Source organism: Drosophila mojavensis, unplaced genomic scaffold, assembly GCF_018153725.1.
Source record: "Drosophila mojavensis isolate 15081-1352.22 unplaced genomic scaffold, ASM1815372v1 contig_287, whole genome shotgun sequence".
Classification (NCBI taxonomy): Eukaryota; Metazoa; Arthropoda; class Insecta; order Diptera; family Drosophilidae; genus Drosophila; species Drosophila mojavensis.
The window spans coordinates 40,880-66,828 of NW_025318833.1; the positions used below are offsets into that span (position 1 = coordinate 40,880).

Genomic DNA, 25,949 nt, shown 5'->3' on the forward strand with positions numbered 1-25,949 from the left:
TGAACTCACAATTGCACTTTTGCCATTATTTTAGCTATTACACTGACGCTTTTAGCGTCGACATACAACATGTGTATGGGTGTATGGGTGTGTGTGAGTGTGTGTATGCTCATTATTTATGCATAGGTGTTAGCATACCTGGGTGGCTTTCTTGGCACTGCTCAGAGTCTTATGTGCGGAACTTTCTTTGCATACATATTTAAGCCATAGCAACGTCCTGCTGTTATTCGTCCTTCGTCCTTCTTTCTTTTACCTCCATTGTGCATGCGCATGTATTATCGTTGATGCTATTTATCCCGTTTTTTGCATGCAACAAAGAGTTAATAGCAACTGAAAAGTATGTGCGTCTAGATAATGAAATTTTAATATGTTGTGTGCTTTGCTCTGCTTTGCTCATTTATTATTTGTGCAGCCGCTGGTAGAATGTCACTTGAATTAATGTTAGAAAATCAGCGAGATCCATATGGACATTAATAAGTCTGCATTGCGATCATAACTCAGGGCTGGTCACTAATTGCACAGCGGCAAACGGAAGTTTTTTAATTAAATGCTGTTGCTGCAAACCCTGACTAATGCGCCGCGTCTCTGCCAGGGCTGGCCACAAATCTTGGTTAATGTCAGCTGACACTTGCTGCGGTTCGTCTTGACAAATACCCACAGCAGCAATATTTAGCCCAACACTTTACAATTTCTAAGCAATTTATACGAGTAGCCGAGGCTGCACTTGGCCGTTATCTTCTGTAATTACGCTTTTGCTCTCTGCCAACCCGACGGCCAGGAGAGCAGACGAGAAGCCGAGCAGGAGGCCAGGCGAGCAGGAGGTATAGAAAAAATTGTTTATTGTTGCTGCAGCCAGCGTTGAAGCAGCAAAAAGTTAATTGAGTTTACTTTGGCTAACGGTAAAAACGTTGACAAAGTTGTAAAATTACAGCACGCGGCAGAGCAGTATTGCAGCGCAGCAGGAGTGCAAAACTCGGTTAATTTATATGAAAAAGTGCATAACAAGCGGCTCTTAAGTGCCGGGCCCCTCCCGCCATACTCTAGCCCTTGCCAGGCATATCCTCGATTCATTTCAATAGTCAGCATTCCCGCGATTTCGTTTGCCGCGACCGTCCCATTAATGATATTGCAAACTACATTTGCCATCGGTTGTTTGATGAGCGCCATGCCAATCCCATGCCGCGCAAGCTGCCAATGCCGCGGGTCATGAATAATCGAACGACAGTTGCAAAATAATTAAAATGTTTAAAAGAATACGGCCTGCCCTCGGTCTGGCTGACTGAACGGCTGCCTCTCTGCCTGCGCTACTCCCTCACTCTGCCTAGCAACCTTGCATGTACCTGATATTCCAGCTAATTGCGGCTTTCGTTTGTATGGGCCTTGAGGGCCGTTTGCCATTGACGTTGCGAAATTTGCTACAAATTATTATTCTCTTAATTTTTAAAGAGAGCCAAAGTGGGGTTTTTTATTTCAAAATGTAAAAAAGTTGTGCATGCTTGGGGGCTACTAAGAGTTGAACCACGTAACCCAAATGCGAATATATGTACATAGGTCATGCTGAAAACAGTTAAGCGAAAGTGGAATTGTTTTATGGTGTTTGAGCTGCGCTTAAAATGTGACATTAGACAACAGCTTTATCAATGAGAAGGAAATGGGATGAGTTATCGAATATATGTTATAATATATAGATCATGACAATTTCTTTATCATAATTTTTCCAAAAGCCCATAGTCAGATTTCTCAAAATCCCAATCTCATTTTCTTTACAGCTACAAGAAATATCTAATTACCTAAAGTTAACTTTACTCTTCTTTTCGATCACTTACATGGAGAAGAAATTTAAATTTTATCAACATATTTTGCTTGTAAACATTTCATCATTACTGTTATATTGTTTAATATATATAGTTAAATATAAAGTTATTATAAACTTCTCTTATTCCCTAGCCGAGAAATGGTAATTGAATCAGCCGAATACAATTCTACGCGTGCTAATTGAAAGAGTACTTAACTAGAGCTAGGGTATTTCATCATCGACTAGGATATTTATTGTAAGCTGAAGTCACAATGGTTTACATTTCTATAGTTAAGAGCTGCAAAGACTTGCAGATGGTTTCTGTTGAAGCTCTCTCCATTATCAAATGACTCTTCCAAACTGAATCAACTCATTGGAATTATACATTTTAATTGACTTTGCAATTCGATTTTCTTCTTTTATTATAGTCCTTTATAAATGAAATCGGAATCTCCCACATGCGCATTGAATAGCTGCAAATATTTGTGCCCTGCGTATCAGCGCCACTGCCACTTACTAATTGTTGCAGCTTGTTGGTTTGTATTTGTTGTAAGCAGCTTGTAAAGTTGCGCTTGAAAAGTATGAAAGTGTTTGAAAACTTTAAGCTTGCCCGAGCGCCTTTTGCATTTTTCGATTGAGTGTATTGCGTCCAGGCAGCTGATGGCATGTTGCGTGCAACTTGCAAATTGGAATGTGCAACGTTTTGCAATTGCTAAAAACTACATTTAATACGTGTCTAATAGCCACGTTAGAACGTAGTCAAGGTAGCAGCTGGAACTATTGACGGCGAGTCAGTTGAATATTGAGCACACATTCCTTTGGAGCCACTGACATGCGACAGGCTTCCTGCAGCGCCATACGGATCGCTTTGATGACGCACAACGGGTAATGTGCTTTGTGCTAACGGTTATTGCACAAAGACCGAAATCAATTTAGTATAAATGGAACAGCTTGCGGGATTCAATTAAATTGCGGGCGCCAACCACCGATAGATGGCGCCAGCAGCAGTTAGTGACGCATTTCCTTATACATATGTACATACATACATACATATTCTTCCATCAGCTGAATCAAGAATATTGGCTTTATGCAGTGTAATTTTTGCTGCGCGTCTCTGAGTTGTTGAAGGAATACTTCTTAGAGTAGGAGTATTAAATATTTTTTATTGGGAAAACAATTTGTTTTATTTTATGAATATTATTTATATTTATTTTCTGTAGGTTTATAATTTTCAAATATTTGTATTTTTAGTTTTAGAGTTAGAAATATTTCAATGATTTATGATTGAAGTTGCGACAGCTGCGACGTAAGTTTGCCGGCGCGCCCAAATGAGCAGAATTAATAGATAATAAGTTCACAAAGGGGTTACTGGAGTACCCCGTATGGCTTAATAAACTTTAAAAAAAACAAGTAAGAAAGCTCTAGTCGAGACTGCTCGACTACGAGATCCCCTGAACCCTTGGAGCAATAGATATTTCAATACTTTTTCGCGACTTTCAGCTTACACAAGAAACACACACACACACACACACACACACACGCACACACACACACACAGGTATACATACACACACACGCATACAGACACACATACACACACACACGCATACAGACACAAACGCATACACACACACACATACACACACACATACACACACACATACACATACAAGCAACCACGCATAAACACGCATGGGCTGCAGTGTGCGCTTACTATGAGAACTTAATTGCTTAATAACTTTTTTGTGGACGTACGATCTTCATGAAACTTTCAGATTATGATTATGACATGGATATGCATGTAATTGCCAAAGCACAAGACTCTAGTATTTGAAATAAGCATTTTACAAAAGTGAGGGTGAGGGGATGAATTTAAGGGTGGGGGGTAAATTTTAACAAAAACCGAAATTGTATAAATTGCATATAAGCATACATTAAAAATTTGGAGACTCTAGCAATAAAGGTGCAGAAGATATAATTTTATAACTGGTTTTCGATAAGGTTTTTTATCGATAAAAAAGATCGGGATGAGTTATCGATTTTTAATGATAAACTTGATATGCGCGCTGTAATTACGAACATTTTAAACAAAATTTAAAGTCTCTAGCTCTTATATCTTCTGAAATCGACGCGTTCATACATACGGACAGACGGACAGACGGACGGACGGACAGACGGACAGACGGACAGACAGACGGACAGGGCCAAATCAACTCAGCTCGTCGCCCTGATCAAGAATATATATACTTTGTGGGGTCTGCCACGCCTCCTTCTGCCTGTTACATACATATCAACAAAACCATTATACCCTGATTTCCCATTGAAAATGGGTTCAGGGTATAAAAAATTTAAAAAAATTGTTGAAGCAACAGAAAAGCAAAATATATTATCAGACAACTATAACGCAATATAAATTAAAAAATATCCTTTTAATAAACTATATTCAAAATGAACCATAACGTCTCTAAATACCTATTTTAAGCGAGTATTACTATATCAACAGCGCTCATTTGTTTTCTGTTTTTATTGTAAATATTTTTGGTGGCTTACACACTTGTTATACCCTGAACCCATTTTCAATGGGAAATCAGGGTATAATGGTTTTGTTGAAATGTATGTAACAGGGAGAAGGAGGCGTGGCAGACCCCACAAAGTATATATATTCTTGATCAGGGTGACGAGCTGAGTTGATTTGGCCCTGTCCGTCTGTCTGTCCGTCTGTCCGTCTGTCCGTCTGTCCGTATGTATGAACGCGTCGATTTCAGAAGATATAAAAGCTAGAGACTTCAAATTTTTTTAAAATGTCCGTAATTACAGCGCGCATATCAAGTTTATCATTAAAAATCGATAACTCATCTCGATCTTTTTTATCGATAAAAAACCTTATCGAAACCCAGTTATAAAATTATATCTTCTACACCTTTATTGCTAGAGTCTCCAAATTTTTAATGTATGCTTATATGCAATTTATACAATTTCGGTTTTTGTTAAAATTTACCCCCCACCTCTAAATTCACCCCTCACCCTCACTTTTGTAAAAAGCGTATTTCAAATACTAGAGACTTGTGCTTTGGCAATTACATGCATATTCATGTTATAATCATAATCTAAAAGTTTCATAAAGATCGTACGTCCATAAAAAAGTTATTAAACAATTAAGTTCTCATAGTAAGCGCACACTGCAGCCCATGCGTGTTTATGCGTGGTTGCTTGTATGTATGTGTGTGTGTGTATGCGTTTGTGTCTGTATGCGTGTGTGTGTGTATGTGTGTCTGTATGCGTGTGTGTGTATGTATACCTGTGTGTGCGTACGTGCGTGTGTGTGTGTGTGTGTGTGTGCGTGTTTTTGTGTAAGCTGAAAGTCGCGAAAAAGTATTGAAATATCTATTGCTCCAAGGGTTCAGGGGATCTCGTAGTCGAGCAGTCTCGACTAGAGCTTTCTTACTTGTTTCTTGTGTTGGCATTGAGTCGAAGGACACACACACACACCCACACAGATAAGCAACAGCAAAAGCAGAAATAACAGCATAAATAATAATAACAATAACAATAACAATAACAACAACAACAACAACAACAACAAAAGTCATCTAGAGCTCAGCAATAGTTACGTAAATCCAGAGAAACGCTTGACTGCCAGACACTCCATATCCGGCTTGGCTTTGCGAGTATGTGTTAGTATGAGTGTGTGTGTGTGTATAAGTGTGTGTGCGCGCAAATGTGTGTTTATCTGCCTTTATACTGCACTGTGTTGTCATAGTCGATCTCTGTTTACTTTTCTCTTTGGATCTCTGCTTTTGCTGTTGCTGCATCTCGATTCCCTTTTATATTGGCCAATTTTGGATAGTTGTTGCTTTGAGTGGTCATCGGCTGGGAAGCCACGAAGTAATTTATGTTGCAAGAAGCACTACTGACACTTGGGCGACACTCAGCTGAGATAAAGAGGACAACAAATCGCGTTCATGCAACAGATTTCCATGCCAAACACACACACAGACACTCACACATACAGTGACACATACTCCCACGCACACACACATGTGTATTCCCTCAGCAAGGCTTCTTGGCGCTTAGACAGCTGTGCTGTCAGAGTGAGAGCGAGAGCGAGAGAGAGAGCAGAGTCGAAAAGGCGCGAGAGCGTGAATCGCAAAGAGCGTGCGCGAATACGCTCTTCAGGCAATTGGCAGACATTTTTTCGATTTCCAGACAATATAATATTTATACACAACAGTTGATATGATAAGTTTACATACGAATTGCAACAATTTGGCAAATATTTACCTATTTACAGGCAATGCTCAGTGTTCAGTCTCAACTCGAGTCGAGTCCTTTTTGAATTTCGTATATGCCGCCAACAGCTGTTGTGGCGTTCGACTGGCACACGCTCTCACGCGGCAGGAACTCACCACACAGCCGAGAAATCAACGAGTGTGCGCTGCGCTCTTGGCCTGTGGGCAACTCTCGCTGTGAGTTGAGTTTAGTAACGAATAGTCAAGGTGCGAACAAATCAACGCGGTTAGCACGCTGCACAAAGCGTGACAATAAAAATAAATTCTAAAAATTACCAAATTAAACGCGAATTCTCTCAAATTATTGCCAGTGATAGGTCAAGTGTATTGCCATCCAAGTGCGTTGGCCAATTACCAGTTGAGCCACAGCTACAGCTCTCTGCGGGCAGTGGAAATTACGGCATCGGCCAAGATATACGACAGGAACGCGTCCTATGCTACGCTCTTTGGCAAAGGTGTGCGTGTGTCTGTGTGTGTGAGTGCTTTGAGTGAGAGCACGCGAGAGTCGAACGCATTGGTATTGGTGCCTACGACAACGTGCTACGTGGCGCGTGGCAAAACATTCGACTTGTTTAATAAATAATACCCCCTTAGAAAGCCAAACTGACAACAACAACAACAACAACAACAGCAGCAACGAAAGTGTGACACTATTTACAAACAACAATATCAACAGGATTTGAATAGGCTCGCGTTAATTGAACACCCAAGTTTTCCGGTCTCCCCAATCCGAGCTCGTCTCCGTCCCCCGTCTCAGTTAGCCGCGTTATCAAATCAATTTCCCTTTAGGCGACATCGTTATTACTCATACGCCGCCGCGGCCGCGCTGTCGAAATGTTAGCATGTGGCGTCGCCGCCGTCGTCGACGTCATCGTACTAATGGGTCAGTTTCGCCATATGCGAGAGCTTGCATAATTTAGCATTCATCGTCAGCATGCCAGTCAACTATGCACTCAACGCAAGCAACTGAACTTAATTACTCAACTCAATTCCAACTAAATGCACCCAAAACTCTGTGTGAAGCCAGCGACGCCAACGCGACGCGTCCTGCACAGTTTATGCTAGGCAGAGACGAGGCAAATTAAAAAAACACAAACTGCAAACTTTTCGAGTGCCTCGAATGGGTAGTCATTGTCTGTCTTAAATCGCACTAACAACAGGCTCGCATTGTTTCAAGGCTGCAGCTGTAGCTCGTGTCGCTTATCTGTGTGTGTGCACCTGTGCACAAAATTCATACTTACAACGCTGCCAAGTGGCACTTGGCTGGCAGCAGAGCCAACGTTAGCGCCAGCACCACCAACAGTACCAGCAGCAGCAGCAGCGGCGCCAACGTCAACGCGCACGTGCAACATGCACGCAGTCAGGCAGCCACAAGGAAAGTGAAAACACTCGAAAGTGACTTTTCAGCACGTCAGGCTGACTGGTGAAGCGTAGGTAAGCTACGACGCTGTCGTCATTGCCGTAGTCATCTGCGATATTCTCACACGGCCAACGACATTGCCAGCAATCAGGCCGAGCGCCTACATTCTTGCCTTACTCCGCCCCTTAGCGTCCGACCTCAGCCACCCGCCCACCTACGAGAAGAGCGCAGTCGAGCAAACACAAACAGTATAAAATCCATTCAACCCACCTGACCCACTCCAGGCTCCGTTAACCGCCAACTAGCGCTTGCAACTGCAGCTCGCCGTGACAGCAACCACAAGCGACAATAGCAACAAAACCAACAACAACAACAACAACTATCCGCACATAGCGTGAAACACAAAAGAGGTGAGCTAAGTTATGCCGAGTCGTTTAGCTGTTTGCCACGCATATTGATATACGACTATTCATAACTGTAAATATATTTATGCACATTATGTGTGCTTACTCCCGCAGCAGTACACTGCGAGAAAATAGTTCAGTCTGCGACAACATTAATACATATTGCGCAGCATTGTTTGAGAACTTTATAATTAAAAAATAAAAAATGTAATAAACTAAGACATAAATACAAAATAAATATAATATTATAATAATAAAAAAATTATTCAAAATATATTTGAATAATTAAAACTACTATTTTATTATATTTATTAAATGAAAATAGTAAATAAAAAAATATATATAAAAAAATAAAATAAAATATATATATGTATCAAATTAAAAAAAAAAGAAAATAAATACAAATTAAAAAATATATATATAAAAGCTAAAAACATTCCCAAGGGCTTATAAGAGAAAATCAGGTGATATATAATACTACGTCTTGTTATTGTTTGATTTTCTTCTTATTTATTAAATTATCAATTGATAGCAAATAAGAATAAATAAAAGAAATTGCAATCAAATTTGATTTGCTTCCCAAATAGATAACGAATTTTACCTATTTTTGTTGTGATTCTGCCGCACAAAATTCGCAACAGCTGTTGGGTGTTCCTATTTGTTGCTAAAATATAAATTGATTATCATTAACCATATATGTACATACATGCATACACATATATCCTAGACTAAGCTACATGGGTCAAGGCAACGAATTTTCCATTTTTTTTTTTTTTTTTTTTTTTGCACTGGTGTGGCTTTTCGTGCCCATGTCCTGCTATTCATTTCCCTTTCCGAGTGCTACATCCCATTGTTAGGCTAGTCGCTTGGTCGCAGATATCCATCTTCATTATATGGGCACGCGGGTGTAGCTTTCAGAAGGCTTGCGGTTAGTTGCACTTGCCAGCAGCAGCATCGGCAGGAGCAGCAGGAGCAGAAGCAACAGCAGGAGCAGGAGCAGCAGCAGCAGTAGTAGCAGCAGAAGCAGCTGCGACATCTCTGCCCATCATTTGGGGCATCCGCTGAGGCAGCACTCGTGGCATTTCTTCAGCTTCACTTCACTCCAATTGCGCCTAGCTGCCTAGCTGGTTGGCTGGCTGGCTGGTTGACTGGCTGGCTGACTGTCTGTTACCCAAATGTCATGTCTTGCTGTCAAATCAAATCAACTGTCGTGGCTGGGGCTGTCTGCCTCGCTGGCTTGCCAGTCAACGACCACTTGTTAGTCTGTAATTTGCGCTCACACCAAACCGCACACACACACACACTCACACATACATACTCACCCACGCACACACACATATACGCATGTCAAATACAGACCCAGTCACTGAGGCACAAAGCGCTTACGCTTTTTGCTGGCTGGCTGAAGCTGTTCTCGTTCCCGCTACTTTCCATGCTCCCACGCTTCCTCGCTCCCTCACTCCCACGTCTTTTACTCTCGGCGCTCTGTTGCTTGGCCCGTGGGTTCTGTCATTTGTTGAATCTTCGCGAACTTTGCCTCAGTCATTCAGAGCGCCAAGCATGCGTTATATTATGGGGTATTTTTGTTGTTGTTGTTTTTATTTTTTTTTGCTTTTTCTACTAGAACTTCAACGAGTTTTCGGGCTAAGCGGCGTGGGTTTCTTTGTTTTGATGTCGGCACTCGCTCTTGCCTTTTGCTTTTCGCTCTTTGCATTTGTGAGACCCTCAAAGGGAAACTCACCACGGCCTACGTCTCCGCTCCATGGCGCTTGGCTTAGCTCCGCCAGTTCGCCTCACTTTTTACACACTCTCTGGGCTCGGGCAAAGCGATTGGGATTATGATTGCCACTGCCACTGCGTTTGCGATTACTCGGCAAATTCAATTTCGATTTCCTGCTTCGACATTTGCCTTCCGCAATTTGATAATGTATCATGCAGCTGCTACAGCTGGCCAATAGCTAATGGCTTTCGTCTCGCCATCGCCTGCTCTGCCATAAATATGTGTTGATACCCTTTCAAAGGGTATTTTAACTATAAAATGCCATTCAAATGAGAAAAAATTTCGCTTTTTTGCAACTGGTCCTAAGGCTTGCAAAGTTTTTAGCAAAAGACTAAAATTCATTTGTCTGCATAGAGTATTTGCTCTGCGTCGTACTATTCATCTCTAGTTCTTTTACTTATTTTTTGCTATTAAATGTACTTTAGAGGATGATTGGTGCGTCATTGTCTGCACGTGACTGGAATTCAATTTGTCCTCAACAGTTTTTCGCAGCTCATTTGACAAACTCTTCTAATGACTGTTTTATGCATTCACACATACACATGCACACACACCCACACCCACACCCACACACTTACACACATCACGTCAGAAGGTGGCGCCAAACTATTGACACGTACATAGTGGAAGGCAATGCCGACTGCACAGCGAAATTCATGCTGGCCAGGAGCTGATAGCTTTGTAGGCGATGCCGGCAAAAGGGCCCACAAATAATGCCAGCCACCTGCTGTTTGTATTGTTTTTAACAGCATATGTGTGTCTGTGTGTGTGTGTGCGTTTGTCTGGTCATGGCGTCGTCTCCTGTTGCGCCTTGTGCTCGCGCGCAGCAGGCGATGGCAGTTCAATGATTCCATTGAAGGCATCGGTTCGAAAAATGGCGCGCAATGGGCGCGTGCACGATTTCCACGGCTGCCATTGCCACGGCTGCCACTACAGGCTGTAGCTGTGGCTGTGGGTGCGGCTGCTGCTCTTCTTGTAGTCAGTGCGCTCTGAAAACTTCAATGTGAATTGAATTTTATGTGGGTCGACTATCTGCCTGCCTGCCTGCCTGCCTGCCTGCTGCTGCTGCTGTTGCCAGCTGCCATATACCGTCTGTCAGAGTCCAAAAAACCAGCAAAAGTAAAAAGAAAAATCGAAAAAAAAAAAAAAATGTTTCTCAACGTTTGTCTGACATTTCAATTGTGGTTTCATTTCAATTCGATTTTGATGACACAGTCAAGACGACTTTGGCGTGGCTGCCACAAGCCGCAACAACAACGCCATTGGAGATGGCAGCACCACCAGCAATAATAACAATACGCTAGTGTCGTTCGTAATATGCCAGCAATTTCGTTCTGCTGCACTTGGCGGTAAATACAACAACAACAACAACAACAACAACAGCAATAACAATACCAACATCAACAAAGACGACAGCTACATTGCAAATTGAGTTAAGTGCCGAGCCACATGCAATGGCTCTGCCGGCTGGCAAATGGCACGGCTCATGTTTTAGCCATTTCTTGTTGTTGGCCTTCCACTAAGTGGGTCAAATTTTTTGGCGCCAGCGGCACTTGAGCACTGAGCACTGAGCACTGAGCACTAAGCGCTATGCTGACGCTTAAATGCCTGACACTTGTTCCTCCTATGTGTATAAAAATGAATTTCTTATAGTTTCTCTATATATCAATAAGCCGCGGCCCGAAGACATACGATGACGTCACAGTGTCAGTTAATTTAGTCGTCGCACTCTATGCGGGCAAACGAGTGTTGAGCAGCAGCACACACTAACACACTTAGCATATATATGTGTGTGTGGGTGTGCATGTATGTGTGTAAATCCATCTGCTATTACCTGTCGCGGGGTGGTAAGGCCAATACACCTCATATGCTACAATGGACGCTGATGAATGATTTGAGCTGAAAAATAGACCAAGTCATTGCATAAAATTATAAAATATAATAATTATAATTTAAGTAAAATAAATTAAAAATATAAATATAGTATATTCTAATATCAAATGAATATTTCTTTATTTTTTTATCTGTCTTCCCAATCAGAAATGTGATTTATAGTAATAATAATATAATTTTAGAAGTATAACTTACAGAAAATGCGTTAAATGTGGCATCCCTTATTATAATATAAAATATATTACATTTTTATATTTTCATTCGAATTTAATAAGGAAATCTGCGATGTGATTCATTGTCTTAATACCACTGCACTCGACTTAGCCAACTATTTATGTTCAGCTAACAAAGCTCATTTTAGGTATATTTTTCCATTTTTTTCTAATCCATATAATTATTAAACGTATCCAGACAATTTTTTTTATGGTACTACTTTTATATTTATAGTGTTTTATATTATTTTTTATTATATAAAAATATTTCTATTTGTTATAAATGATAAGTAAAATATTTATATTTCATATTCAAGGGTGATAAATCACGATGAAATAAATAAAATATTTTATATTTTTATACTATATTTATTTTTGCTATAAACGAAATGCTTATTAATGTATTTTTATTTTTAAATGCTTGAGATCAATAAATCACAATAAAAGAAATAAAATATATTATTTTTATGTTTATATAAAATTAAATATTTAATATTTAATTATTAACAAATCCAAAATATTTAAATTTAAAAGAATATTCATTTCAGCAGTATATACTTTTTTTTTTATAAAATTCAGCATTTTTAACTAAACTAAATGATGCTGAGAAAACTAGCAATGGAAATTTAAAAATATATTTTTTATATGAAAATATACATTTGTTTTGAAAAGTATACTTTTAAATGTAAATAGGAATTTTTCTCAGCATTACTAACGATTTCTCGAATTTCATTTAAAAGCACTCGTAATTTGAATATATTATTTGTAGCATTCAATAGTTCACTCTACTTATATTTTCATACAATAAATATTCTTGTCAACACGAGCTCAAGTCTAAGTCAGTTAACTATGCATGACTGTATTAAATATGCATGATATCTATATGCAGACAGGAACGTGTATGTTCACAATACGCTTACAGGCTCTTCAAATATATGCACATGGACATCAATAGTTTTCTCAAATTTGTAAACTTTCGTTAGCTTAACTTTGCACAATTGAAAGAATAGAAGAAGAAGAAGGAGCAAAAAAAAAAAAAACAATATGAGGTGAACGAAAATGTGAAAGTTCTCTCAGTTGTCTTTCCTTTCCTCATGAATAAGTTAAATGCCCTTGACAAGGACTCGAACAGCTTCCAAAATTTTCCAGCAGTAGTCGAGCCCAGCCAAGCGGCAGGAAAAAAATCTGCAACGAAAGTAAACGCTTCAACAGAGCCTGAATAAATATTTTGTCTAAAAAGAACGCTTATTGGTAATCGAAACAGCGAAATGCAAATTATTATCAGACTATGAAAAAGTTTGCATTTTAAGCCGTTATTATTATGCCTCAACCATTGTGCTTTGCTAGCTTTCCACTTTCATTAAAATGCGGCTGCTGCTGTTGCTCCAGCTCCTCCTGCTGCTGCTGCTCCTTCTGCTGATGATGAGCGCCCGCTGCGTTAGAGTATTTTGGCGCAAGTTTTGCTCAGCGCAGCTCAACATCCATAGCCATTCAGGACGCCCCAGTTGTGCGGCGCCACGAGTGGGAGGCAAAGGCAGCGCTCGCTCATTATATACAGCTGCCTCTGCCTGTGCCTCATCGGCTGCTGTGCACTCGGCTCAGTGTGTTTTGTGAAGCGGCGCAGCAAAGTATGCAACAAATTTGGTTAACTTTGACTAGTGTTAACTTTTTAAACGCCACCCCACAACGCCAGCCGCGCCTATCCTCCCAGCTAGAGATGCAGCCAGCAGGCCAAGTGAAACTTATGTTTTGCATACAAAGTTGCTGCCTAGGTAAGTTAGGCGGACGATTTAAAAAAAATATATATATATAAAAAGGAACACATGAGCCACATCTCGTCTTCATTTGCTTTCATGTCAATTGCGGTCTGGGCGGCTGCTGCTGCTGACATCCACTCGCCACTGACACAGTTCAAACCGCAATTGTCATGCGCCTAATTAAGCCACTTGTCACTTATTTGTCATGGCAAATGTTAAAAGTGGACTCACATGGTTTTCATTCACTTATTTATTTTCTGTGATAGCTCAAGTTTGGACATCATTAAGTTTTCGGAGAAATTTATTGTTAAGGAAATATTATGAGCCCTGCCTCGAATTGCTTTTAAAATAGCTTCAGCATTTCTATATTGATTTTTATTCAGAAAAACCTGCCAAAGCTTAACATTTGCAATCATTTACAATTCTAGCCAATTCCCAGTCTGACACGTAAATGCATGACAAAAAGTCTCCCTCGATATGCTTTGAATAGGGGGACTTATGAATGAGAGTAGACTGGCTCAACAGGCTTTGTTTCCATTTAAGAATTTCTTGCTTCGATTTATACGAACAATATATTCTGTTTAAAAATACGGATCTTTGCTTAGCTGCAAAGTAAGTGGTTGAAACAGGCTGTGAAACTTTTATTTTCCTGCTTTTAATTATTATAAAATATTTTAAAAATATTAAAAAAATAAGTTCCGACTTTAGACTAAAGAATGGGATTTAAATTTTTTTGATATTTGATTTTAACCTAGATTTTGCCGGTGCTCAAAGCTTTATATATATATTTATATTTTATTTATTATATTTTTCTTTTCAAGAGCCCAATTCGCTACTTGGTATATAAACTTACTTTGCATAAATATTTAAGCTGACTTATTTGCTTCAAGAAACAATTACTCAACTACCTACGCATTCTCAGTCCAGGGTATTGCGGCGTCGTGCCCTCCAGTGAATTGGTTTTGCATTTGTAATGAATTTGCGTAACGAATTCATTAAGCCCCAAGGTGTTACAAAACAGTTAGACTCGACGCACGCGACCGTGTTTTCAACACTAATCAGTTGCAATTGACGAGGCAGCTGTGTTGTTGTTATTAAGGGGGTTTAGTTTTCACAAAGGGCCGTGGCTATTTGGTTTGTTTGCACCTGTAACGGTGACGGTGACGGTGCCGGTGCCGGTGCCGGTACCGGTACCTCTGCCCGTGACCGCGTCTGTGTCCGTGTCCGTGTCCGTGTCCGTGCCGCTGCCCGTTGCCTGTCAATACAGTTAGCCGACGGCTCGTCAATTTGGGGGCTTTAAAATTCGTGCACGCCGTTTAGCCTATTGTTGCGGTCGAAAGTTTTTCTGCTACTTGACACTGCTGGCCGTATAGCCGCCAATCCGGGTTCGGGCCAGTTCAACAATTGGATATTGCGCACAATTTCCGCTACATGGCCGGATGTAAGAGTAATCAATTGATTGTTTTATTGTAAATTAATTGTGGACATGCACATGAGCAATGCGTTGGCCATTGCAGGCGGCGTTCATTTTCCAGCCCGTCCTCCCTTCACCCTCCACCGGCCACCCTCCAGCCCTTTAAAACATCCCTACGAGTGCACTTGATTGCTGTTGATGTTGCCAGCATTGTTTATTGTTTTTACGCAATTGTTTGTCTGCTGGCCTGAGCGACTTCTGTTTCTGTTTCTGTTTCTGTTGCTGTTGCTGTTGATTTAAAACAACCAAAAATGCGAAATGAGTTTTCAAACGGAAATTGAGTTTTTGGTTAACATTACCAAAGGCTGGTTATTTGTGCTGTGGTGTTTCCATTTATACATATATTTCTGGCCAGCAAGCTTCTCTGCCCTGCTAGAGGCTAAATGAACCATTTTTTTTTTTTTTTTTTTTTTTTTTTTTTTGCTTTTGCATAGTGGATACGAGAATATAAGAATTGGTTCAGGCTTATTTACCAAATATGCATTACTTCCCCTGATTATACAGAATTCTTTTAGGCAACAGCTTCAATTCCCTCAGAGAAATATTTTCGGGTTCGACGTGTGCTTTACCTCAATGAAGCGGATTATTGTTAACCAAATTGAGGCATCCATCTGAGAATTTCCATTTGGCATTTTTAATGATCGCCACTTTGTATTATTTTATTTTAGTGAATATTTCCATGTTTGAAAGAGAAATTCTATAGCAATGCAAATATTTGTGAATATTTGCAATGGGAATTTCAATTCACATAGTTTTAATTGAATTTCAAATATTTTTGCTATTTGGCTAATGCAAAACGGATTAATACAAAGTTCGGTTTCGGTCAAATGGAGTCGTTTTCTTCAATTTCGTCAATTTTCTATGTATGTGATGGAAAGTTTCTGGAAGCGTATCATAATGTGTTTTTGGCTTTCATCAGTCCCAATGCTCCAATTAATTAGTGCAAAACAATTTATCACAATTATGGGTAAATCTTTTGTTAGTTAATTACGCTGCATTAGGCCTTCCAAGTGTTTAATAAAAATCATTTTTATGAAATATAATAGCCAAAAATACTCGGATAATACAATAGAAAAAGAAAAGTTCCAAGGGAACTCAGCTCCGCTTGACTTCATTTTTGGCATATCTATGCCCATGACAAATGACAAAATCGTTGCGAACTTTGGCCATAAAATCAAAAGCATTACCAACGGCAGCAGCACCACCATCCCCACCACCAACATCGCCACTAACACCACCGCCAACACCATCACAGGCATCCTCAGCTAACAAGCAGCAGCTCGCCATGCCTCAGACGCGAGCGTTTGACATTTTGTTTGTTTGTGTGCTCGCGTGTGTGTGTGTGTGTGTGAGTGTGTTTGTATTTGTGTATTCCCCATCATCATTAACTCATCAATGTCAAAGTTTATCAATGAAGTCTGGGCTAAAACAGATTTAGCGTAAAATTAACACAATCTAACGTGGCAAGCTGCTTATTGGAAATCAATTTCGTGCCTGTCTGCCACTCAGCTGACAATCTGAACTGTCGCGGAGCATCAGCTATGCCACAGATGGTATATATATGCATATGCATACATACACATCTGTATACCAATTTATAGTGTATGTGTATGTGTGTGTGTGTGTGTGTGTGTATGTACTTAAATCAATTATATGCTCCGTTTATCATATGCCGCTGTTTCGGTTGCGCCATTGACAGCAGTAGCTTTATTTATTTTGTTCACAGTTTGCTTAATTTGTATACCCTGTAGGAATTGAAGACTATTTAAAGGGTATTTGAAGCCAGACTAAGGAAGAGCGAGTATCTAAAAGAGGTTAGCTTTTATAATTATGTAAAGCTTGTTAAGTTCTTAGACTATTTCTAGGTTTATGGAACCAGAGACTACTTCATATTGAGCATCTGGCAGTCGATGACTTCCGCTAGGCGCACACTTTCCCTTCTGCTTGTTAATTAAATTAGCCGATTTATTGGAGTTTGTCATTGGTCCTGTTTATTGGTAGCCCAAAAAGTAATTGTCAACAGCAAACATGGCGTGTTTACAGGCCCGGCCAATAATGACATTTGACAGTTCTTTTCTGTTGGCTATTAGAGGGCTTTATTTATGCCTGTGTGCATTTATTTATTTGCAGCACTGTTGCGGAGGCTTTGCCCCATTGACAACAGCCCTCGTCACGTTCGCTACATTGCAATACCCTTGCCAATGGGTATTAGGTAATCGAAGGACTCCATATTGAGTAAAGTTGATAACTTATGTTTGACATTAGCCAGGCCAGTTCAACTTGCTATTTGTGATATATCTAGGTCAATCGAATTGCTTTTCAAAATATCTCACTCTTACTTGGCATTTATAGTTCAGACTAAAATATCAGCTTAGTTTTTGAATGATTTGCATGTAGTTGTTCTAATAACAATTGTTCCTAGATTGAATTTTTGCATAAACACATTTCCATGAATACATATACGTTATATGATATATACACATGTATTTGTATCAAAGAGTATTTAATCTTCGCTACAACAGATTTGTTTATTATTTATTTTCAAGCTCAGTTTACTTTGTGCTGCGTTTACAGTTGCACAAACATCGTGTACACACCCAAACACACACACATAAACACACACACACCAACACATGCATGTGACACATATCTCTATTGCACTCGGAATACACAGAATATTTTCTATCGATTTTTGGCTTTATTGTTTCACTTGTCGAACTGGCAACAACACTTGTTATGCAGCCCTCGTTTGGCAGCTGCTCTTTGTTTCCATGCGAGCACAATAGTTGCATTTCTGTTTTAATTATATACATATAAAATATGTGATTGTTTCTGTTTTGTATCTTCTAATAATATCCACTTTTTTGTTCCATTTGACATTTGATATCAACGTTATAAAGTTAAAAATAAATTGCAAATGCTTGCGGGCCCAATGAAAAGTCAATTGGCAGAGTCTGAGCAAATTATTTAAAGCATATATACATATATGCTTAATAGCCTCCAAGCATTTGCCCTTTTAACAAGTTGAGCGATTGATAACAATCTGATATGATTTTCTAGAGTCATTCGTTCAGCCATGAAAATTGCGTCAGGTTTGAAAAGTTGCAGTCCTATTTATGGAGGTCGAAGACTAAGTTTTATTTATGTCAGTTATATAAATAATATATAGGAGTATTTTTCAAATAAAAAACTTTTCTTTAATTCATTTTGTACTCAATCCCGAAAGTGAAATGAGTGAATTGGTATTCTTTTTTTTTTTTTTTTTTTGGTTAATTAAAATACTTTTTGATTTTATCATTTATTTTCAGTAACAACTTTTCTTAAAGCAAATAAATTTTTTATTGAATTTTCAAAGTTTGTTTTAATGTATGAACTGATATTTTTAACATATATATACTATATACTATACCAAAAACCTAAGGGATTCGCACAATACAAAATGTAGATTTCTCTGGAGAAATATCCAGATTATCTGGAGCATAATTACAGTTTCTGAATTCTTGGAGCTGCTGTCGCTGCAAATTAATATACTCGACTCACTTTCTTAATTTACTACTATTTAATTAATTAATATCTGCTTAATCACTTTTTGCATTGTAATTAACTCCTGCAATTGTGAAATTATAAAATACTATATGTATATTTCTTCTCTACTAAATCTTTATCTTTATCTCTAAGGAAATTTATTTATTATTTAATTGGTAAGCTTATCAATACTGTTTCCCAGAAATCAAAAGAGATAAAAATTAATCTATGTCCTGCTGAGCAGCCCCTCCCTCTGTCCCTATATATATCTCTCTCTCGCTCTGGTGTGCTTTGAAATGAATTCATAAAATGCAAATGACACAATCAATTTTTAATTAAATTATATATATACATATATTTCCTGCACACATTTGGCCTACTAATTTGCAGCATATATACATATATACGCTGCTTTAAATATGTATAGTAGGTTTATGTATATATTGCGAAATGGAATATCCGCTTAACAGCTTAGAGTTGGAACGTCATTAGCAGCTGCGGCAACTGTCGGCGTCAACGTCATCATGAGGCACAATAATATTTGGAATAATTGTTTCAATATCGAGCTGCTTAAGCCTAAGCCGCAAATTGGCTATGACCGCTGCTGCGACGACAGATGGCCAGGCCAAATTATTAAAGCATTCGACAGCCTGTTCGACAGTCATCAGTTGTTGTCTTGGCAACGGGCGCCTCGAACTGTGCAGCTGAAACGTATATTTTCGGTACTATTGACGTCAGTTTGCTTTTTAACGCTAATTAATTTAATTCATTCCCAATTACCGTACAAAAAAAAAAAAAAAAAAAGGAAGAAAAATCCTTGATTCTGACTTTCGGTTTGAGTAGCTCTTTGTGTCCGTCCAGAACCATCGTCATCGTCCGCATCATCCTCATCATTAAAGATGAGCGGAGGAGCACCAACCACACACCCACCCGCAGAAGTAGAGTGTAAAGCGTTAATTACCAATTTTTGTGCGCTGTTGTGTTTTGTGATTTTCGCTTTGGCACTCCACTCGTAAATAGAATGGAAAAACTGATTAACATTTGGTGTTCATGCGGCTGCTGCTTAATGAGCATTGAGCAGATTTCTGCCACGGTCTCGAACAGGAGTTACTTGCCTTGTGATTGTGTGTGTGTCTGTGTGTGTGTGTAGGTCTCTAGTTGAACCAACTGGCATTCATATTTTGCTTGTAATTCATTTAAATGAAATGCACTCAACTGCAGTTAATGCGGCCAGCCAGTCGGGCGATTAGCGTGAGATGCGTTCTTAATTGCTCCAACAAAATTGTGCAGCTGCCGTGAGTGGCTGCTGTGAGTGCTCTGGGGATTAGGTTCTCGTGGTCATTGGCCAAAGTTTGCGAATCACTTTGTTTCAACCATTATGGCAACTGTTGCTCCGGCGCTCTACTCAACTTGTGCCCCGAACTGTGGCAGCTTGGCGCTAATCGCATTATTTGTTAAGTAGAAAAGTTAATGTGATTATCTCGTACAGCTTCAGGTTTTCAAATGCACTCGGCTTAATGGCCGCCGTTCCACTTAGCGTATACTTGATGAACATCAGTGCATTAATCAAATATATTAATAAATTAACAAGCCGTATCTATCTGACTGGCCGACACAACCAAACCAAGGCGAGCCAAGCTGAGCGCACGGCTGCCATTGCCCCTGGCTGGCACTTGTAATACATATCTCAATTAATTATTACCGTGCGGTTAATGAGTGCCTTGCCAGCTGCAATAACATCTGCTGCAGCCACAGCCACAGCAGCCATTGCCAGAGCCAGAGCCAGAGCCGGCGGAAGTGCGGCCATGTCCCCATGATGTTATCTGCCACATTTTAATTACACATTACACGTTCTGCCCAACGACCCACGAAAATGACTACAAAACTAGCATTTTGCTCGCCGCGGCCTGACAACTACATACGTCGCGCTCACGCAAACAATAAAACTGAAGGAAGTACAGAAAAAAAGGGGAAACAAATTGCAGCGCGAAAGCGCAATTGCTAACGCCGACACAGTAAATGCTCTGCTGTAAATAAAAAACATGCATTAAATTATATTGCTTTTTTAATTGAATAAAATTTCAATGCTGCTTTTAGCTTTGGCTCAAGCCTGTACTTCATTTCGATTGTATATGTATGTATGTATATGCACCCTGGTCGGAATTTATATAAAGTTAATTTTTGGAGAATTTCAAACAAATGGTTTTAAATATATGTGACTCTTTTTCTCTCTCTATCTATCTCTCTCGATCTCATTCTCGTTTTCGTTCTCGCTCTCACTATCTCGATCTCGCTCTAGATCATTCTCTCTCTCGATCTCACTCTCTGTCTCTCTCTCGCTATCTGTCTTCACCTCTCTCTCTCTCTCTCTCTCTCTCTTTCGATCGCTTTCTCTATATCTATATTGATCTCCCTCTTTGTCCTATCTCTCCCTCTCTCTTTCAATATCATTCTCTATCTCTCTCGATCTCACACACACACTCTCTCTCTGTCTTCCTCCTTCCTCCTTTCTCTGTCCATCGATTCATCTCTCTCTCCCTCTCGCTCTCGTCAAGTTAGTTCTGTCACCTATGAAAACGTAGGAGGATCAAACACAGGCAGAGCAATTTGTCCACTGTGACAGCTCCAACTGTTCATGCAAGAATGATTTCTTTCTATAAAATAAAATATTCACATGATTTAACAGTTATGTAAACTAAAATACAGAAATCCATGCTGCACTTAAATGTTTGCTTTTCAACTTTATGATAAAACTATTCTTTGCATCGAAGAGCCCCGTCTTTTATATACATTCATCGTCAAATGGAAATATTCCACTCATAACTTAGCATTCTATTTCTATGTAGTTGTTAATGCTTAAACAATAGTTATTGTTCATTACATATTTTTCAATTTTCAAATATTTTTAAAGGTATTACTTATACTATTATTATTATTATTACTATTACTATAATATATATTTGCTTCGCCTTTATGATTGAAATTGAATGCCATGGCTAGCTATACCCAAAGATAGTTTTTCAAAGCGATTAATAATGTTTTGCGACATTTGCTGCCGCTCTGGGTAAATAAAATATTTGTATTATTTTTGTGAGCAAACAAGAGTTTCGTCAAATAAATAATATAATACAAAGCCGAATGTGTATTTTGTTGCGCATTTTGCCAAATGCATGTTAAATAACTGCGACAGAGCAGCGGTCGGATGTAAACTAATTAAAATAAATTCATCAATAAAGTAATTTCATACACAAAGACACCGCATTCCGCCCAGGGATATTTTTCCATGACATTTGAGCATAATATTTGAAATATTTGTGTAATGTTTTTGGTGAGCAAACCCACAAAACAACAAATGATAGGGGAGAGAGTAAAGGTGCAGCGTGCAGCGTGCACGGCAATGCGGCGTATGCGTAATTTGACTTGTGCATTGAAATGCGAGTATTTAATTATTATTCTTACTGTGCCTTATATAATTTGTATGCACACACATACCCATACCCACACACACACACACGCATATTTATATACATTTATAAATGCTTTATTATGATTTTCATTTGGTTACGTTTGAAGCTAGTCCAGGCAAATAGTTTCTGGGCGGTTTTTAAAAGTTTCACCGCCTGTTTGTTTGCATTGGTAATGAGTTTACTTTGGCTGTAAGTTGCGCAAACAGACCACCAAACACCGCCGGCTAGGGGACTCGCTGACTGCATGCTCAGAGCTAAGCTTTGCCGGGCAAAAACTTGTGCATTAAACTTTCGTTTTATTGTAAACTTCTGTCAACAAAATCTTTTTGCCCGCAAACATTTCTGTGTATGCGAAATATGGGCGTGTACTTGGGATTCCGTTGGCGTTGGCGTTTCGGTTTCGGTTTCGGTTTCGTTTTGGGGTTGGGGCTGGGGTTGGGTTATGTCCATATGCGTGTGCCTGCCGCATATGTTTTTAGTTTTGTCGGTTATTTCGGCAAATGGCTTTGGCTGCCTGTGACGCTGCTCCAACTTTGATAAATATACAATTTTTAATTAGTAAAAATAAAATATGTGTATAAAAAAGCTAGCGCAAATATGAGCCAAGACCCGTGTCAGATATAAACAATTTTTTTTTATGTACGCATATAAAAGTCAGCAGAATTTTGCTGTGCATGTTTCATATGTGTGTGTGTCGGCACTTAAAAATGCGCTTTAAAAGCAAATAAACAAAATAAATCACAGCTGCGAGTCAACAGTTGTTTCAGCTGTCGTTGCCTTATCAAAAGGTTTGCAACAACATCGTGAGTTAGCGAGAGGCACAACAACGGACTGCTCCTGAGATAGGCATCGGGTGCTGCCACATAAATTACTCACACTTCCACAGTGAAAACTTTATTTGATGACCGAAAAACATAAAGAAAACAACAACAAGAAAAGTGTATAAAAAGAAAAGCAAATCAATTCATTAGAGTGGCGAGAGGGCAAGCTTAGCCAAATCAGCATTACACACACACAGACACACACACAAACACACACAAATACACACATCCATAAGTATATTAGTTTAGAGCGTTATGTAGGCAACACACCTATTCAGCGAATTCAAAGAACTTCAAACAGCGCCAAGGTCTTAATGCAGTGCCCCACGCCGCTCCACTTGGGGTAAGACAGTTTGCTATAAAAACAAAATCCGCCACTAAGTAGCGGTGCTTATGACATAATAGCTATCGTGCACAGTGGTCTGACGATAATAAAAATAATAAAGAGAATAATATTTCTTTGACTTGTTGCAGAAAAGAAAATAATTTTATATAATGTGGCACATAAGCTGAAAATATAATTGAAACGAAAGTCGGACAAATGGAAAATACATTCACATTAATAGAAATGAAAGCTTAAAGTTATTATCTTTCCAGTTTCATTCTGTGTGTTCGCTTCTCTTAAACTAAAAAATTAGCTAATTAATTGATATTTACTATAATTAACCGGAAGCTGCATTCAACTCAACCACTATATTTACGTATTCAACTATCTATGCACTATCTACAATATATACTACATTATGATTTTATGTAAAATAAATTTATATATCGAATAGGATTAGGATTTTCGTGTAAATTTTCTTTATTTATTTTATAATCATTTTCTAATCTATTTGATATTTGATATTTCCAATATATGATGACCAAGTGAGTGCAACAATAATGTATGTTCCACTGATCCACTTTGTTGCCACTGAACACGTTTACTAAGTGGCTGTTCCATGCTCCATGTTCCGCGCTCTTTGTTCCACTGTCCATTTGCCATATTATTATTTTGGCTGTTTGTATTTGGGCACATTAATGGCTCGTCTGCCTGTGTGTTGGTTGGCATTTTAGGTAAATTAAAAAATAACATCCATTTTCATCCACCTCAAGAGGGTAATATAATTTTCTTAAAAAATATGTGACACAGACAACTGCAAAAATGTAGATATGACTGAAGAGCTCATTTGTTAGCAAGGCAGGAAGGAATCTGTCTGCTAGATTGTAGAGCATTATAGCTGGTATTAATTGCTCGCTGAACGATTTGTTTACAAAAAGTTAATTTAAATGGAGATTACATTTTTATTAATGCAGAGTCAACAGAACTAGAACTGCCTTAAGTATATATACAGATTTTTTTAAAAATCTGTTTTAATTTGTAAATAATTAAAAGAATAAATTTTGTGTGAAATCCTTCAATAATTTGATTAACAGCGTTCTGCCTTATCTCTTAATTATATCAGAGAAAACTTTGTAGAGTAGTAGTAATAGAGTAGTTGTTGTCGATAACATAGAGATAACATAGTATTAAGTTGGAAACTTGATTCAGTTGACTCCTTCTCCTTACATATTTATCGAACTGTCTTACTTCCATATTCCATCAGATAACATATAGCATTAATAAAAGATACTTCATTTTGAAAATGCTTCTTCTTATATATTTCTCGAGTTCTATTATTTCGATAACATAGAGATAACATAGTATTAATAATATTTCAGCTATAAATTCTTCTTCTTATATAATTGCAGAACTGTATTATTTCGATTATACAATTATCATCAAAACAATTTGTTTCTACATAACTTCATTCAATTATCTTAGGGTATTTTCTTATTGACGGTTTCAACGTTATCTTCCTTGTTTATCAAGTATTTTTTCATGCATATTTTTTTTTGCAACTCACATTTCGTGGGTGGGCGTCATATCTGCTAAGTGTTCTGTTGTTCATATTTATTTAGTTATTTTGATTTGCGGGCATACAATTTGTTGATTTAGTTTTGTGAAAACAACAACAACGAATCACATATGAAGCTCGTCAATGTGTGCTAATTTCTTTAAAAGCTTTGACTTCCCCTCGACGAACAGGCATAGGTCAAGTGGCAATAAGTCAAATAGCTGAATACTTTAAACCAAAGCAGTTGGAGCTGTTCAAAGTCCTAGGCGCACACAAATACACATGGACACAGGGACAAATTGGCCAACTGGCCATGCTGGCCATATCATTATCGACGGGCAAGAAGATTGTTGACAATGGCCAGTGGCATTGATGGCCTGTAAAACCTTCGAGCTTTGGACTCGCCTGCTGAGCTGGCAGTGACAAAGCAAATGTCAAATTAATTTGATACCTTACTTACACATGAACACCTTTCGCCCACCTGTGTCCGCCTCTTTCAACAATGCTACGGATGCGGCTCTATTGGCAACATCAAAGGGCTGACGATGCCAAAAGGGGCAGTGCATGCACGCACTAATGGAGGCTGGTCACCTGGCTGTCAATTTCATTTATGTTTTCAATCGATTGTGCTCGGCGATAGCAGTCACAGCTACGCCTCCCCCTCGCCGGCACACCACACACACACACACACACACACACATGCACGCAGCCAATATTGGTTAGATTTTTTACAGCTAAAATTGAATTTTCCTTTGGCTTTGCCTTTGCCTTTTAGCTGTCCAGCTCGCGTCCAGGTGAATTTTTGTTTGCTTGACCAGGCATGCTGTGTATGTGAGTGTGTGCGTGTGCATGTGTTTGTATTCAGGGTATGGTCGGCAGTCCGTCACGCTGTGAATACATTTGACTTTTGTTTATTGTACCACGACAATGGCGATGATGATTTGTCTAATTTGATCGATTGTTTATCTCGCCTAATGCTGTTTGCCCTTCATCAACAAGAACCTGAACAATGCCTTAGATAGCTCAAGGGCTACACCCCAAAATCATATTTGTCACTTAAACAAATGGCAAAGAAATCACAGATATCTTGACATGATTGACAATTTATACAAAGCGAAGGCATTTATTTGTATTTACATTGCGTGTATGTTTTTTGCCTTAGCTTCAACTTGACGGATCGGAAATGTTCGCTGTCTGCCGTCAATGAATTCGAATAGGGTATTGTCAAGGCTTGTCTTAAATCCTTATTAGCCACCCTTTCTGCTCACAGTCGCGAAACGACCGAGCAGTCG

General features: G+C 38.9%; 1 long non-coding RNA gene across 3 annotated transcripts in view; it reads left to right on the forward strand.

Annotated features, from left to right (window-relative positions):
* The first annotated feature begins 6,275 nt into the window (after positions 1-6,275).
* LOC122757094 overlaps positions 6,276-25,949 on the forward strand; it is an 84,159-nt gene continuing 64,485 nt past the window's right edge. The window contains exon 1 of one of the 3 annotated variants that reach the window (XR_006357018.1): positions 6,276-7,854. This is a non-coding gene — a long non-coding RNA (uncharacterized LOC122757094). Of the gene's footprint in view, positions 7,855-13,490; positions 13,506-14,916; positions 14,932-25,949 lie in introns of those variants that run through there. The other 2 variants (XR_006357022.1, XR_006357021.1) reach the window with 2 other exon arrangements.